Genomic DNA, 17,473 nt, shown 5'->3' on the forward strand with positions numbered 1-17,473 from the left:
ACGCGTGACCCGAGGCCTGTGCCGAGCCGGCCGGCGTTATAAACCCCGGAAACGGCGGTGGTGAGGGTGGCGCCAAGAGTCGGGCGAGAATCCCGCCACCCCGGATCCGCAACAATATATACATGTGTGTATATATATATATATATATATATATATATATATATATATATATATATATATATATATATATATATATATATAATCACATGTGAAATACTCCCCAAAGGAAATTCGTATAATTTTTTGATTCTTTTTTAACTGGCTTCGTTATGACATCATCATTGCATTTGTCGAACATTTTATCTGATCAGTATGAAAATGTTTGAGATTATCTCGGGCTAAATTGTAAGAGGGGGAAAAAATTTTGATGACGTCATCGATCACGTGGTTCGGCAGCCATACTTTTTTTTAAACATAAAAGCCTTCAAAAATCTTCTTCTCCGAAAAGGCTGAACAGATCGAGGTAAAACTGTACAGGTATGATCGCCTATCTATGAGGAACAAAAGTTCTCCACTTATGATGTCATCGGTCACATGGTTTAGCAGCAAAGATTGTTTGAAGTAAAATACACCCTAGCGGGTTTGACGGTCAGCTCAGATACAAAACTTGATGCAACCAAGTGTTAATCAACCTTAGCGACTACGGAAAGTGAAAACAGAATTCAAATTGAATAAAAAAGTTAATGCGTGAGGCCACTCAAAGCAAAAATCTCCATATTCTAGGAATCATTCCCAACATCATTAAACAATTTTCAAACCCACGTTTATGGCAGTGAAATAAATACTCTAAGTGTGTGAATTTAATGGCTGTATCCAGGACAGAGCTGGACTCCAACTAAAAAGGACCCTCGGGCCACCGAGAAGCTCAATCACTCGCTGCCTGCACGTCTGTGCGGCGTCACTTGACCAGCCAGCTCGCCGTCGGATGAAATGCCCTAACAAAATCTTAAAACGTCCGTTTTTCACCGGAATTCTTTCAGATACTTGTAGAGCACATCCCCAAACCATCTAAAATATAAACATTAATCTCACAGACGCTACAAATAAGCAGTCCCTCAGGAGGACAGGTTACGAAGTGAAGCAGTGAACGGAAAGCATGTGGTGTCCCTTCCAGAGTCTCACGGTTATTTGAATTGAATATATTTTCCTCATGAAAAGTGTGTTTCTGAGAGGATTTTCACGAAAATTATCTTCATAAAACATGTAGCTACACCAGAAGGTCCCAAAAGTGAAAACAGAAATCAACTTGAACTTAAGACAGCCTCGTTATATGGCATTGAAACGGATGGAAGCCGGTGGAAGCCACCCCTCGCTGCAATGTATTCCACACAGACAGAGGATATAAACAATCAATTTTCACAAAACTTGATGCAACAGAGTGTTAAAAAAACCTTCGCGACTATGAAAAGTGAAAACAGAATTTAAATTGAACTTAAAATAACCTCGTGAAGCCCGTGATGAAGTCAACGGTCCTCGTGTTACCCAATAAACAGGGCCAGGCGACAGAGGTAACGAGAAATTAGTTGGTCGAATTAAATCTTCTTAATAATCCCTATGAAACCCATTATGCATTATAGCCGTCCAATGCTTCCTTATAGGCCGTTCGACCAATCAGTCATTTTGCACTTGATGACCCTGTAACCTTGACCCCGAGGGGAAAATGTGAAAAGGGCTCAGACGATCTATAGAGAGCAACTTGTATTATCATCGTGTCAAGTTACAACTCAATCGTCCGAGACGTCTAGGAGGAGATAGAAAAATAAAAATTGTTGACAGACGGACAGAGAGACAGAGATGGACGAACCTGAGGGCATTGAATGGTTTTATTAGGTCAGCGAGCTGACCTAATAAAACTTTTTAAAATCCTCTCCAGAACGGTTTGACAGATGAAGGGGAAGTTCACCCACATGTTGTCCAAGCTTTTGGGATAGCACGGTGTTCACGAATAATTAATAGGTCAAATGGTCTGGCAGCCATAGTGGATTCAACGAAAATCTTCAAAAAATTATTTCCGTTGAACCGCTTTCACAATCGATGTTGAACTTCACATTTATGATCTAGTAGTCATGGGGGATATGTGTCTTAAATTTCAACCTGATAGGACGCATGGTCTGTCAGCCAGAATGATTTAATATTTTGAATCTGGGTTCAGGGATTTAAATCAAACTTGGTACAATTATGTATAATGATGTAATAATTTGGGTGGAGGCGTATCTGGTGACGTCACGACGTTGAAGAGTGCCCTTGAAGTTTTGTTCTACTTTTTTGTGTGGGCCAAGACACTTCACCACACCCACTAAGGAATGGGGTCGGGGATCATTTAATATTACCTTTCACATCGCTGCAAAGGCTTCGGCATGATAAAGCGATAAAGAAAAAAAATCCAACTTAAAAAAAAAAAAAATATATATATATATATATATATATATATATATATATATATATAAAATATATATATATATATATAAAATATATATATATATATATATATATATATAAAATATATATATATATATATAAAAATATATATATATATATATATATATATATAAAATATATATATATATATAAAATATATATATAAAATATATATATATATATATAAAATATATATATATATATAAAATATATATATATATATATATATATATATATATATATATATATATATATATATATAAAATATATATATATATTTGTTTTTTTTATATATATATTTGTTTTATATATATATATATATATATATATATATATATATATATATATATATATATATATATATATATATATTTGTTTTATATATATATATATATATATATATATATATATATATATATATATATATATATATATATATATATATATATATATATATATATATATATATATATATATATATATTTGTTTTTTTTGCCTAAAACACTCTCCTACACTCACTGAGGAACCTCTGAAAGTTTGACCAAGATCCATTTGGCCATCTCAGAAAAATGGTGACACATAGAGAGAGACAGACAAACATCTCTTTCATCGTATAGATTGGCTAATGCTGTCTGTCCCACCCTGGAACACAGAAATCCTCCTCGGAGCGGAAAAAAAATTAAGTAAAAGTTACTTCAAATTAGTCCATACCTATGGGGAAATGACAATTTTTTCAATCAGCCAAAAAATTGAACCCAGAAGGTGTAGAGGTAACAGACCACTGCATTGATTGTTCCTGAAAAAAAAAATTTGGTGTTTAAAAAAATATATAACCTCCTCTTTTTGAGCCCTTTCAACTTGCGCAAGAATAAAAGGCTTCCTTTTTTATTTATAGCTCATCTGGAACTTAGTTCTGGGGAGCTTATGGGATGGTGCATGGTCCATCCATCCACAAAAATTAGCAACTTCTCTGAAACTACACATACAATTTCGATGAAACTCGACCACAACCTTCATCACCCAGTATGTACCAAAGTTTGTTCACAACATCAAGCATTGGTGTCTAAGGGGGTCTTTACGGGGGGGGGAGGGGGAGGGTTGCCCCCCAAGGTATTTGCTTTCTTCTCTGAAAGCACTCACCCAATTTCGATGAAACTTGACCATAACCTTCATCATCCGTTATATACCAAAATTTGTTCACGCCATTAAAAAACAATCCCTTGTTATTTACTTTCTTCTCCGTTACATATTTTGCGGGTTATCCCCACCTACCAGTGGTTCCCTGATTTTTCTTATCCATCCACTACCAGGTGAGCTCCCATGGGTATTGCCTCTATGTTTTTTCTTTTTTATATAGTGGTATTTTTACCAAGAGCTTCTGCTGGTGTCTTTTAATGCAGGAAAGTCCCAGACCTTTCTCTTCTCACTTTCTTCCATAAAGACAGGCCAGCTAATTTCCAATTCATTTCTGTGATCAGTATCTGGGAGAGGTAACGTCTCAAGGAGCTCTTGGGCGACACAATCTGCTATCACCTGTCTTGGGCAGATCGGATCTGCAAGCTTGTCTTCAAGAGCAGTGGACAAAACTTTCTTCCAAAGTGCTGCTGAACACGTCCCATACCACCCTCCAATCTGGGTTTGTGTTGCTGCTTCCCATCTTACTTCCCTTGAGGCTGTTGCCCCAAAGACTCAATGTAATTGACATCTTGCAACAGGAGGCTAAGTGTCAATGTTTGCTTTTTGCTTATTGTGGGCAAGTTGGTGGTATTGCAGTATTTTACTGTCTTTCTTCTGGTCTTGTTCCTCCCACTATCTTGTCTCTCCACCAAACCCCTCCCCCCCTTTCCATACAGTTGCACACATTCTACCAAAGACCTTTATCTTATTACCCTCCATAGGTTGACACTTAACGCTCACTTCCATTTTTAATTCCCCTCTTCTCTTACCTGTCAAACTATTTGAGTCTGTTGTTTTGTGCCCTTCTTTAAAGGCTGTCAAGTCTGCAACCCATCACACATTGAAAGACATCGTTGGATCATTAATGTCCACCAGCTAATGCTTGCAGACAGGTCCCAGGCTTAACGTCCATCTGAGGGACGGCAAACTTTGTGATGTTTGGGGAATGGCTCTGCCTGTGAAGCACCAATACAACAGTTTATAGTCAGGCAGGGAATCAAACCAGGACTAGATAGCTCAAAGATAAGTATGTTACCTCTGCACCATCCTGTCTCTTCCTGTACTGCACTTGCTCAAAAAATTCCTGTTCTGCACTTGCTTTTTAACACACACACACACACACGCACGCACGCACGCACGCACGCACGCACGCACGCACACACTTTGTCTTTTTTTTTGAGAAAGGTCTACATTTGGGTCGGACAACTGTTCATTTAAATAACAGCTTCACTGTGTCATGGCATGGATTTCAAAAAGTATCCTGTGGTGTCTGTCCATATTCATTTATGATTTCCATGTATAGTTCGTCTTTAAAGCTACGATTCATCATTCCAAAGCATCTTGCACAGTCTCAATATCAGGACATTAGGATAGCCAAGGAAGACAGGTTAACTCACTGATATGTTGTGTCATCGTTTTTTTTCTTTTCTTCTTTGCACTGATTGATGGACTTGTATAGGGGGGTCACCTGTTACCTAAAGCCAATGCTTGGTTTGTGTCATATTGTCCTAGTGGGAACAGATGTGTCTTGTCCATTGTTGAAGGTTTCAATGATATGGGGACATTTTAGCACTTGAGTTATGTCAAAACATGTTACATGTGTCTGTGGGATTGATCTATATTGTGGCCTACTCATGGCCAAAGTAGAGATTTTTGAAGGTGCAACTGTTGTTATTCAAGACCAGGAAATCTGTTTTGATTGATGTGTTGGCCAAGTGTGCTCACTATAATTATTCTTGTAAGGTTGTCAAGGTTTAGCTGCTTCCCATGATTGTTGCTGAAGAGGTGCATGTAATCTTCTAAGTTTGTCACGTGACTTCTCGTTAGCACTTACTCTCAAGTCCCGAATCAACGTGCATGCACGCTTATTTTTTTCGAGTTGAAAATCCCCCCGACACGGCCTCTATTCGGGTCTACACGCTTATTAAAAAATCATTCTTGTCACCCTCAGGTCATATTTACACCGGCGAGCGTATAGGGTGACAATGTTGTCCCGTCGAGAGATGTGTCGTCCTGATGTAATGTATGTATTTTAACAATAAAATACATGTTCTATATTTGTCACATTTCTGGTTTTTCCGACCTGCACGCTTATTAGACTTTTTTGGATTTTCCACCCCACACGCTTATTCCGCCCTCTACTCTTATTAAAATTTGGAAAAAATGTTCCACCCTACATGCTTATTCAGACCCCCACACATATTCGGGACTTGAGAGTACATGTTGCTTATATTTTAAATGAGGGAATATCCACTTTTACTCCTGCAGTATTCCACAATTTTTTAGCCAAGTGGAATGAAATTGTTCAAGTCTGATGGCAGGGTCAGTGTGATGTGTTTGAATGCCAATCATCGGGTAGACTAGACAAGAACAAATAAAATATTTTGAAGAACTCAGAAATGTATTATGCAAGGAATGGTGGAGAATCTAACGTCCAAACTTTCAAAAACTGGTAGCAGAAGTTAGAGTAAGGGACCAGGCTGTGATTAGGAGACTGGGAGTGTCTACCAGTTATTAAATGGCTACACACTAATGTTTGTTATGCATCGTTAATCAAGTTGCATAATATGTATCCTGTGGCTTTTTCCAGGATAAAGTAATAGTGTACATGCAAGCACTGCAGTGCAATGGGTGAGTGCTCAAATACCTCATCGTGCACGATGTGCAGTTGCGGCTCACAACACCATCTCCCCCAAAGCTATCTTTTGCAGTATAAAGATGTTTCAGCTTTGCAAAAACAGTCCTGAAATGAAAATAAGTCACACATCAATTAATTACCAATAGAAACAAGCTAAATTCAAACAAGAACAAAAGATCTTAAAAGTTTTCATATTTTACAGAGTAAGAACCTGAAGAAACTCCCCTATCACTCATTGTTACCTACATCCATTGTCTGTCCATCGCCATCTAATTTCTCCCTTTGCCCTGATGTTGGCCTTTCGCCCTTTCCTTTCTGCCGTTCCTTTTGTTATGTCGTGGCCTGATTCGTTCTGTGTTTTAACTCTTTCACGAGCCTTGACTTTGTATCCAAAAAATAGGCAAGTCATTGCTGGAGAAATCTTAAGGAAGAGTGAGATTTAAACTTACATGGGGATGCTTGAGAGTTTTAAACACAGCACTGAGTGTTCAGCCCACCATTTGTGGACCTAAGAAATGGGAGCTGTGCAACATATCCAATAACTAGGCCACCAACTTTTCCATCAGCAGTAGTCGCCAGATAAGGATTGCTGACCCGGCTTTGCCTTGTTCGTACTTTCCTTTGCTAGGCACACCACAAGAAATATATTTTTCTCAAACTTTATGATACTTCGATGGCAGCCAGTTTAATACCATTGAAAAAGAACTTGTAGGAGACACTGATACTCAAAATAAGAAGAAAGCTTATGTCTCTCTTGGTCAGGGGAATATGAAACAAATTTCGAAATAAAAACCACCGAAAGTGGCACATTCAGCTGACATCAATGCATGATCGTGTGCCAGGTGAAATTATAAGAAAGCTTCGCAGTGTATATGCATGTGCAAAACTGCACAATAATGAGAAAAGACACAGGAAATTGCTGGAAAGTGAAAGCTGTGCAAATGGTTTTGGTTTAAGTTCTTAATTGTGTTAGAGACGGTGTTTTATGCTCAAATTGGACATGCAGAAGTTCAGAATTAATGGCATTTTCACACTTTTCTAGTATATTAATGTCAGGACTGCACAGATCAAATTCAGAATAATAATTTTTTTCAATCACATCAATGCACACAATTGTAACTAGCCCGTTCTTTTCCTTAGCCGACATGTGGAGTGTTGACTGGGCTTTTATATTTTTCAATTTGGTTGCACCAAAAGATAGCATTATGACTAAGGTAACAGGGCAGCTCAAAGGTAGCACACCTGTCTTTGAGCTGTCCAGTCTGAGTTTGATTCCCCGATCTGACAATAAACTGTTGGACTGGTGCTTTTGCCAGCAGAGCATTGCATCAATGAGTGTGCTGTCTGTCGGACAGGATATCAAGCCGGGTTTGGCAGCATTCGCAGGTGGTGCCTTTCGGAGCCTGGCTAAATGCCTTTCAAAATGAGTAGGTAATTGTGTGCTGGCCCCCTAGCCAAATTCCAAATTGCTGTCCTCATGAGCAGAGGCACTGCATCAGCAACACAGCTGATACAAACAGTGAGCCAAACTTGTAACTGACTCCCAGTCCAATACGCGTTTACTCAAAAAAAACGGCATTTCGACTCATTTACAATACCGTGTGCAGGGGCAAACATCTCACTTTGCGTTTTACACACTATTGGAGGTAAAATAATGCAAAGCTAACGTCTCAAATTTACCAGTCTTACATAGATTATGAAGTCTGAAATACTGCACAAGAATGAGTGCCTGACATTCACTGTGTTTGCCATCTAAAGTGATTATTTTGCAGGCTGTCTATTTTTGTTTTTACGGATACAAGTTGCTTTAGGCAGAGCGGGGTGGAAGTAAGTCGTGCAAATGAAAATGAGAAAGAGGAAGGGAGGTTTTTGGTCGGGGGGAGGACGATAGGAGAAAGAAGGTCGGGTAAGCAGATGTGGGAAGAGTAAGGATATAATAGAGAGAGCGAAACAAAAGCAAGAGTAGGGACATACGGGATCGGGGAGAGTTAAATATTTCACCACTCCTATGTCCATAATAATAAATGGTTCCTTATTGGGCAGTACAATTTTCACTTGTCATTTGACATCACATCGGAAAAATGTGATGTCACATCCTGAATGCTTTGATCTGGCATGCTGTACCAATCGGAAACTGGGTATATAATGCAAATAATACGTGATCGAATCGATCACAGGTGTAAAAATGAAATCCTCCATCGTAAGTGACACGTTAATATAGTACACTGTGATTGGGTGTCATGCAAAGTGAGAGGAAAAGTCAGCAAAGATTTTCATGCAGCTACCCATCCATTGAGACCATTTTACACTAATGTATAACCTCAAGTTCTTCATGGGTGCAAATTAATATTTTTATCCACCGGCCAGCAGGGCCGGTGACTAGAAAAAGTTACCGGCACAGCAGAATTTCTTCCGGCCCGCTAAAATAAAGACAAAAGTCACAAATTTGATATCACACACTTTTAATATTGTTACAGCTGTGGAAATTCGCAAACCACCATTCAGGGCCCGCAGGTGAGATATCTCTAAGTACATGTGTAGTTAACCCCAAACCCATTGTATAGAGGGAATTTATGTGATTCAACAGGACTGCGATCCTTTGAGTTAGGCGTTTTTCTGTTCTATCTTTATTTTGAACCAACCACGTCTCAACTGCCATCACACAACAACCACCTTAACCACCACGCCAGCCATCGTCACCAACTACAACCACGCTCCAACCCTCAGACAACAACAACAACGCCGCCAACAGCCACGACCTTTACCTTCACAACTCGCTCCCACATCATCGCATCACCGCCATTCCCAAACAGCACCATAACCATCAAACCACCACCGAAAACCTCCACCACCTTCATCTCTCTCCTACGGCCATTCCCGCACCACCTGTGAACACTGAGCGTCGGGCTGTCTCGGGCCCGTTCGGCGATTGGTGCCGAGCGCACCGAGCCGCGAGCACAAATAGCGGCCTTTCCGTGGGAAAATTCGGATCAGGAACGCTACACGCCCACTTTTGCTCCGTCCAATTAGCAAGCGCGGGGCGGCTTGGCCCTGCCTCCAGGCGCGTCTGGGTGAAATCGATATATGCAAATTCTAGGATCAGGGGAGATTCACGCCCCCTTTCCTCCGACCAATGGGCGAGTGTGGCTCCGCCCCCGAGGTCATCCTGATCCAGATATTTGCATATTGTTTTCTCCTGCCAGCCTATAAAACGGCGAGTGCAAGGCGAAGCGTGGCAGAGTCAGTCGAGTCGGGTGGCAGAGTCAGTCGAGTCGGGTGGCGAAGTGATCGGTGTGTCTTCGAGTTGGGTTCTGGAGTCGGCTGAGAAGAGTTGCGGGAAGAGGCAAAGGTGCTTGGGTCCGAGGCGAGGACGGCAGTCGGCGACGAGGTCGCGGTGTGGGATCGCTCGTCGTGGGATCCAAGCCAGCCAGCCATTCTCCCTCCCCCAGGGCATCAACAATTCCCCCTTTCCCCCGCGCTGAGATAGTGCAAAAAAGGGGCCCCGTTCACACCCCACTCCAAACGTCGTGCCAACGAAACCCGCCAAGGAGCACGGAGTCGGGGCACAGCCACGTGGCCACATCTGCGGCTCCTCCGCCAACGCGTCACGAGGACGCGGGTAGGACCCCCCCCCCCTCCCCCGGTCTGGCGGGCCTGGCCGCTCCTCCAGGTCACGCGCACAATTGGCCTACTGGCCTGTCTGCCCCCTTGTCTATGAGGGTGGCTTCTTTCCTTTGCTTTTGAGTGAATGTGTGTTGGCGCCGTCTGTAAAGTAGAACTGTATAAGTGTGGCCGTGTGTGTGCGTAGTTGGTAGTGACTCTGCGTCGTTGTTGCTTTTGTTTTGGTTGCTATATGTGCATTTTGACTGTTTGGCTGTATATGTGTGCTTTCCGTGTGTCGCGTAATAAATGTGCATTGTGTGAACCGTTTTCCCGTTTCGCTTCGTCTTTTCTTTATTGACCCTCCATCCTGCTTCACGTAAAGGGTTCGTAGTGGGTGCAAAACGCCCGGTAATTAATCGGAACCATCGAGGCCGACGATAACACCGCTCGGTTATCACTGTAGCACGGAACGGACCGCTTAAGCGGTTCGTGTCCGGAGTCGGCCTGTGGCATCATACGACCGCCTGGTAGACCATCCGCGCAGGTACTTAGGTAGATCGAATTTGGCGAGCAACCCTATCCTTGCGCGGGTGGGCAATTGGCACGGTCGTGGTGGGGTTAAACCCCCACCCATGACTAGCTCCCGGCGTTGTTCCGAGAGGGTCACGACAGAATTGTCCGTCCGGTGGGCGACGCGGTCGCGATTCGAGTGACGTAGCCGTCCGCACGCCGGCGGGCACGAATTCGCACCAATATACTCGCATGAGTGAGTTTTATGAGTGAGGTTGGTTGGATGAGTAAGGTTGGTTGGATGAGTGAGTTTGATGAGTGAGTTTGATGAGTGAGGTTGGTTTGATGAGTGAATTTGATGAGTGAGGTTGGTTGGATGAGTGAGTTTAATGGAGAAGGTTTGCAGAATGAGTGAGTTTGATGGAGGAAGTTGGGTGGATGAGTGAGTTGGATGGATGGATGAGTGAGTTTGATGAGTGGGGTGGGGGTGGGGGGATGATGCAGGGACGAGGAGGTTGTGAGTGATGGGGGGGGACTTTTTTGTGTGGGTGATGGGGGAGGGTAGGGGGGTTGTGAGTAGTGCTGGGGAGAGCATTTTTGTGGGTGATGGGGTGGTTGTGGGTTGGTTGTAGCTGATGGACGATGGGGGGGTTTTGGGTGATGGACAACGGGGTGGAGGGTTGTGGGTGATGGACAATGGTGGGGGTACGACTCGTTCACCCAACATCACATATAAACTCGCTCATCCACCGAACCTCAACCATCAAACCAACCTCGCCCATCAAACTCACTCATTCACCCAACCTCACCCATCAAACTCATTCATCTAACCTCACTCATCAACCCAAAAGCCTCATCAAACTTACTCATTCACCTAACCTCACCCATGAAACTCACTCATTCACCCAAATTTATTCATTTAACCAACCTGGCAGTGTTGGGCACAGATTACCAAAAAGTTAACTTCGATAACGATAATCCGGTAATTATAATACAAAGTTATCGCAAGTTAACGATAATCCGGGATAACTAACAGCTTAACAAAAATTCAAAAAAACAAGGAAAAAGCTTCAAAACCCATAGAAAAGGCTTATTTATGCTAAACCCAAGAATAAAACAAGCATTATGCGTCTTTTTAGAGTCTACGAGTCGTCACACACAGCACGGTTAACCGGACGGAGTCCAACATGCACTGGGAGGTTAACGGGACAGGTCAAGGACACAATGTGAATCCAACAAACAAATTAATGTCCATTTCTTACCGAAAGAGCAACGGGAATAGGTCCGTGGAACGCTGCGCACACAAACAGGAAGGCACCGTTAATTCCAAAATGAGAGGCACAACCTTACAAACACACCGAGAACAGTTACAAACATGGCGCGACGGTATCTCCACGCCTCAACACTCATGTCCGATTGTCCGTCGCTCTGCCAAAGGTTAGACCGTCATTGTGTTTGAATTAACCGATCTGTACGTTTCCCAACCTTGACCGAACCCAGTACCTGCAGAGCCGAGCAGCCGCATGGCTGAGGAAGTCGCCATTGCAAGGCTTCCTCTTCTTCTTCCACCTCCTTCTTCCTCTTCCATTCTTCTTCACGCGGCGGCCTGATTCAGCATTATCTTGTAAAACAAGTAATCTATAATCATGTACATTTTTCTCCTCATTGATAATTAGTTCGGCGAAATGCGACCCGGAAACGATAAAAATGTTATCGGACAAAAAATTAACGGACATTATCGGGCGAAAAAAATCGAGTTATCGGAAGTTAACTGGTCCAATAACGATAAATGGAAGTTAACTTCCGATAAAAAGGTTAACTTCGATAATTATCTGTTATCGGATTATCGCTTTGGTGCCCAACACTGCAACCTGGGCATGAGAAAATGCGTCCAAACCGTCAAATCTCGCGCAATTTGGAACGAGATGAAAACAGACAAAATGGCCGCCGCAGAATTACCAGTGATTTCTGCGGACAAAAACAGTAGTTCTAGTTGAGAAAACTAGTAGAGAAGCTGGTACAAATTGTACAAAATAACAGGAATCACCGGTGATTCGCCAGCCAGGCAGGTAAGGAAGTATTGTGTACCCGCCCAGCACAAAAGTTTGGCGCCACTGGCGACCGTTAATTTCAGAGATGCCAACTTTTGGAAATCAGAATTAGGGAGGATTTTCAACCGACACCAAATAATGTGCGTGAAGCGCACATCTCGAGCGCGGAGCGCTCGACCCTTGCGTCGGGGTCCAGGGCCCGCCTTAGGGCCCTGGAAGCTCTGGGGTTCTAGACGCTCTCTAGTGCCCTCTGAGCCCTATTTTGGAGCATTTAACATGTTAAGAATTCCCACTTTTTGAACAAAAAAAGGGGAAAATTGTGCACTTTTTAATGTTACATGTATGTTAATATTAGTAAGTTAGGGGACAATCAAAGATTTACAAAAAGCACAAAAGAAGCAATATTTTTCTTACCTTACTGGCTGGTACTACTGCTGCTTGCTTTTTCCATGGCAGCTTTGCTGAGTGACAGCTGTGTGGCTCTTTTAGCCCTTCTGATTATGTCTTTGCTGTATTCTCTCTGGTAGCAAAGGGTGCTATGAGCTAGTTTTTCAATTAAGAGAGCTTCCAGGGTTTTGACACTCAAATTGGGACGAAATTCAGTATGATTCTTCCGTACAAGACTGAGTGCCCGCTCACATGATGCGTTCGAATGAGGAATGACCAAGATTCCCTTCATCACTTTGCTCAAATTAGGATACTTCTTGGCACCAGTGCAGGGATCTGTGAGCTGTGAAATCCGATGCCACTGCTCATCCACTCTCACTGTCTCAGTAGCAATTGCAGCTATGGAGGCGTCTGCCTGGTAGTGAGCGAATTCACTCTCAAGACTGTCTATGTCACTATCACCGCCACTGAACAGACAGGGGAATTTCTTGATGAAAAACTCCACACAGTCAAACCCCACTTCTTGGTGTAGCTTAACATCCAGCACCTGAGCATGCTTGGCTAATTCATCATCTAGCGGCCAGGTTTTGAAGATATAATTGCAGGCTTTCACATAATATGAGCGAACTGCACTGAAGAAACCTTGGATGTCTGACTCACTCAGAGTGAAGGTGGATTTCTTGAGACTCCTTTGTTCCCTTATATACAGTTTGGCATCGTTCCCAATCATGAGGTCCTCATCATTCTTCTGATGATTTCTGTCAGAGAAGGGTACATTTACCAGAGCAACCGATGACACCGATGGTTTCAAAAACCGTACGAAGATATCTTTCAGAAGACCATTCAATTCTCCGTGCAGGAGATGAATACAGGGTTCGTCTCTTTAGACAGAAGATTCCCCTTCTCAAAAAGCTTGTTAGCATATCGAAGGAAGAAACAATAGAGTTTTGTTTGTGGAGACAAGAACATCCTGTTGACACGTTTTTCTCTAGATTCCTGCACAGTGTTTGAGGAAGATGCGCTTTTAGTTGTAGAACTCGTAGTACACTTAGCCGCAGGGCGATCACACTTGCGTTTACTGCCAGCAGAAGAGGTCAGACTCGTAGTACCAGATCCAATTTTACGTTTGAGGAGAGAGCTTGAGGTAGGTGCAGCCAAGGAAGAAGACCTCTGATTCGAAGGTTTTGCTGAGCTTCTATCAAGTGATTTGGCAAAAGCAGAACTTAACTTGGGTCCTTCTTTGCCTGTAGATGGGACTATCACAGTCTTTCTCGACTCTGAAGGGATCTGCTTTGTAGATGAACGTGATGAAGGGCCGGTGATGCTACCTGCTCTCAGCATTGGTTTTGGTGCTGTCCCTGCTGTCTTCTTCGCAGCAGATACTGCAGTGGTAGTGGTGAATGCTGCTCCACTAGTGCTTGATCCTGCAGTGCCAGTACTGGCAGTAGATACAGTGCCGTCCTTCTTGCTCGTTGTTAGAGTCTTGGCTACAGTTGGTTGCATTTTTCTTCGTACTTCTTCTTTGAAGAAGAGGCGAAGTGGCTCCCACTGTTCAATCAGCCTGTCTAGGCACTGACCAAGGGACAGCCACCTTGTTGCGACATGCTTCAGAATCTTGTGTGTCGGGGCATCACAGAGTTCTTGCAGTGCTTTCACTCCTTTGACGCGTTTACTACTTTTGTCCAAGTAGTAGTAAATATCGATGAGAAAGTCATCTAATTCAATGGGTAAGGCCTGAGCCGCCTTCTTGGCCGTATTGTGCATCATATGGCAAGGGCATCCCATGATGTAGCACTCTGGATTTTGTTTGTGGATATAAGCAGCGACTCCTTTGTGCTTGCCCACCATGACAGAGGCATTATCAGCACAAAAGGAAACACAATTTCCCCACGGAATTTTCCTGTCACTGAACTCATGATCAAGCAGTTTGAAAATGTTTTCTCCAGTGGAATCTTGTTTGCACGCAGGCAAACTTAGCAAACCTTGCTTCACAATCCCAGCACTGTTGTCATAGTACGAAATCAGGACAGGATATAGCTGGGCCTCACCACTGTCATTGCTACCGTCTGTAGCTAGGCTAAATGGAGCTAGTCTAGCAATATCGGCAATAGATGAAGCAGTAACATTTGACAACTCACCAATTACACTGGTCAACAACAAATTTGTTGTCTGCATTTTAAAGCTGATTTAGGACGAATCTGATGCGCTGAATCCAAAACTCACATTAGTTTTGTTCAATCAGGTCAAGTTTTGAGATATGGCCACATGTCGTTTTTTACATTTTTGTTCACATGTACGCATGTGTGGAGCATTTAGAAGAAGTTGGTGGGGGTAAAATGTCATGTCAAATAATTGTTTTAATTGGAAATAATTATTTTAATGACAAGAAAGTATTCAGGTACGATAGTTCTGGGTGATTATGTCGAAAAGGGATCAGTTTGAAGTCATAAAACCTCAAAATCTTCCAAAAATTGGTGAGGCAAAGCATAAAGTTCGTGGATCAAAACTAAAGTTAATGGGGCAGATTTTTGTAATAATGTGATACAAAAAAGTTGTATTTCTTGAAATAACGAACTCTGAAGAATGTACAATACCTACATGCGCCAATTTATGACATGCGCTTCTGCTCAAGCTTGGAGTGCCACAGTACGAACCCAAAGATTGGAGACTGTTCATTGACAGCAGCAAGCGATCACTGAAATGTGTTCTGCTACACAACGGCAACCAGTTTGCCTCTGTACCCATCGCTCACTCGACTACACTGAAGGAGAAGTATGAAGCGGTGAAGTACGTGCTGGAGAAAATTGGTTATGATCAGCATAAGTGGTTTATTTGTGTTGACCTGAAGATGGTGAACTTTTGTTGGGACAAAAGTCTGGCTTCACCAAGTACCCTTGTTTTCTGTGCATGTGGGATAGTAGGGACCGTGCTCAGCATTACACGAAGAAGGACTGGCCTGTGCGGGAGGAATTGGTGCCATGCAAAGAAAGGAACGTCATCAACGACCCTCTGGTGGACAGAGACAGAATACTCTTCCCACCGCTGCACATCAAGCTCGGCAATCAAGCAGTTCACCAAGGCTCTGGACAAAGATGGTGACTGCTTCACTTACTTGTGCCAGGCTTTTCCAGGATTGACCATGGAGAAGTTGAAAGTTGGCATCTTTGATGGTTCTCAGATCCGTCAGCTCATCAGAGATCCAGAGTTCAAAAACTCAATGAACGAAGTGGAACTGGAAGCGTGGAAGACATTTGTTTTGGTAGTGAAGAACTTTCTTGGCAACAATAAGGGCAGAAACTACGCAGAACTTGTCAACAACATGCTGACTGCTTTCAGAAACCTGGGCTGCAACATGAGCATCAAGATGCACTACCTATTTTCACATATGAACCGGTTTCCTGAGAACCTGGGTTCAATGAGTGACGAGCAGGGGAGAGATTCCATCAGGACATGAAGGAGATGGAGACCAGGTATCAGGGTCGCTGGGACGCAGTCATGATGGCTGACTACTGTTGGAATCTGAAGAGAGACCTCCCTGCCGCTGAACATTCCAGGAGTTCGAAGAAACGGAAGTTCAAGCCCTGAAGTTTGAACAGTGGTGACGCAACATGCAATTTACTTGTACTTACCTTTATCAATGCCCACCATTCAGATGACAGTAATCGATGTTTCTATCATGGAATCAATAAATGTTGTTGGCAAAACATTTTTTTCTTAAAAACATGTTTAGGATGATATGTGTTGACAAAAATCAGCTGATAATGCCACAAAAATGTAATTGATTTTGTCACAAGATCTGATTTTTTTCAAATCAACTTAACACAAAAACCTGACCTGATGGAGAGAAACGGATGCCATTTCCTGATTCAGCAGTGCCAGAATACCCCTAATTCACTTGTAGAAATCGAGACAACATTCAGAAAGTAAAAAATTGTTGACCAGTGTTCTTTTTTTCTTCTTTGTTCTTGTTCTTTTTTTTTTTTTTTTTTCTTGCTTTTTGTTCTTGTTTTTTTTTTTTTTTTTTTTTTTTGTTCTTGCACATCTTGCACATCTTGCAAGTTTTTGTTCTTGCACATCCATACTTTGAAGCAACTTTTGAATCTGGAAACATCTTTTGAAATAGAGGTCCAGCATGATCTGAGACTGATATGGGCAAATTATGTTCCACAATAAATCCACTAAAGAGAAGTTCCGCTCAGGTAACATCCTCTTCCTCGCTTGTCCCTTGTTTGGTGAAATAATTCAGAAGTGTACCGGTACTCGTGCTCGAAGATCTCTCCTTTGCAATGTCCGTGTGCCGTTTGCTTCCAACGTGCTTCCGAATATCATCGCGACCTCCGTGCTCAACTGAAATATCAACGCTGCATACTGTACAATACGCATGATGAATTCCTCTTTCAGACTTTCGAATACACGGGTATTGGAGACTGTATTCGGTCTTGTACTTCTGAGACCATTTCTTGGTCGTCGTAAGCTTCTTTTCTGCCATTTCGTAATCAACATCGAGGGTTTGAAGCATCGGTAACTTCGAAGTCGATGTTCCACAGCTGCAGCGCGACTCGTAGAACTCTAGCGGCTGTTAAACACCACACGGTGGTCGCGACCGCCGGGCTGGTACGGGGCCCAGCTGCATGCAGTGAGCGTATCGCATGCATATACACTGTGCATACATACCGCATGCACTGTATTG

At 42.7% G+C, this 17,473-nt stretch overlaps 1 protein-coding gene across 23 annotated transcripts in view; it reads right to left on the reverse strand.

Annotated features, from left to right (window-relative positions):
- Positions 1–14,980, reverse strand: part of LOC147018074 (uncharacterized) — a 90,772-nt gene extending 75,792 nt beyond the window's left edge. For 16 of the 23 annotated variants that reach the window (XR_015062245.1, XR_015062252.1, XR_015062256.1 and 13 more), the window contains exons 1-2: positions 11,608–14,980; positions 6,242–6,337 (exon numbers count right to left, since the gene is read on the reverse strand). The gene's annotated coding sequence lies outside the window, so the exon portion shown is untranslated. Of the gene's footprint in view, positions 1–6,241; positions 6,609–6,681; positions 6,697–11,607 lie in introns of those variants that run through there. The other 7 variants (XM_085897401.1, XM_085897402.1, XM_085897398.1 and 4 more) reach the window with 5 other exon arrangements.
- Positions 14,981–17,473: the final 2,493 nt, after the last annotated feature.

This window comes from Eptatretus burgeri, chromosome 10 (genome assembly GCF_056783735.1).
Source record: "Eptatretus burgeri isolate ZD-2024b chromosome 10, Ebu_testis_v1, whole genome shotgun sequence".
Taxonomy (NCBI): domain Eukaryota; kingdom Metazoa; phylum Chordata; class Myxini; order Myxiniformes; family Myxinidae; genus Eptatretus; species Eptatretus burgeri.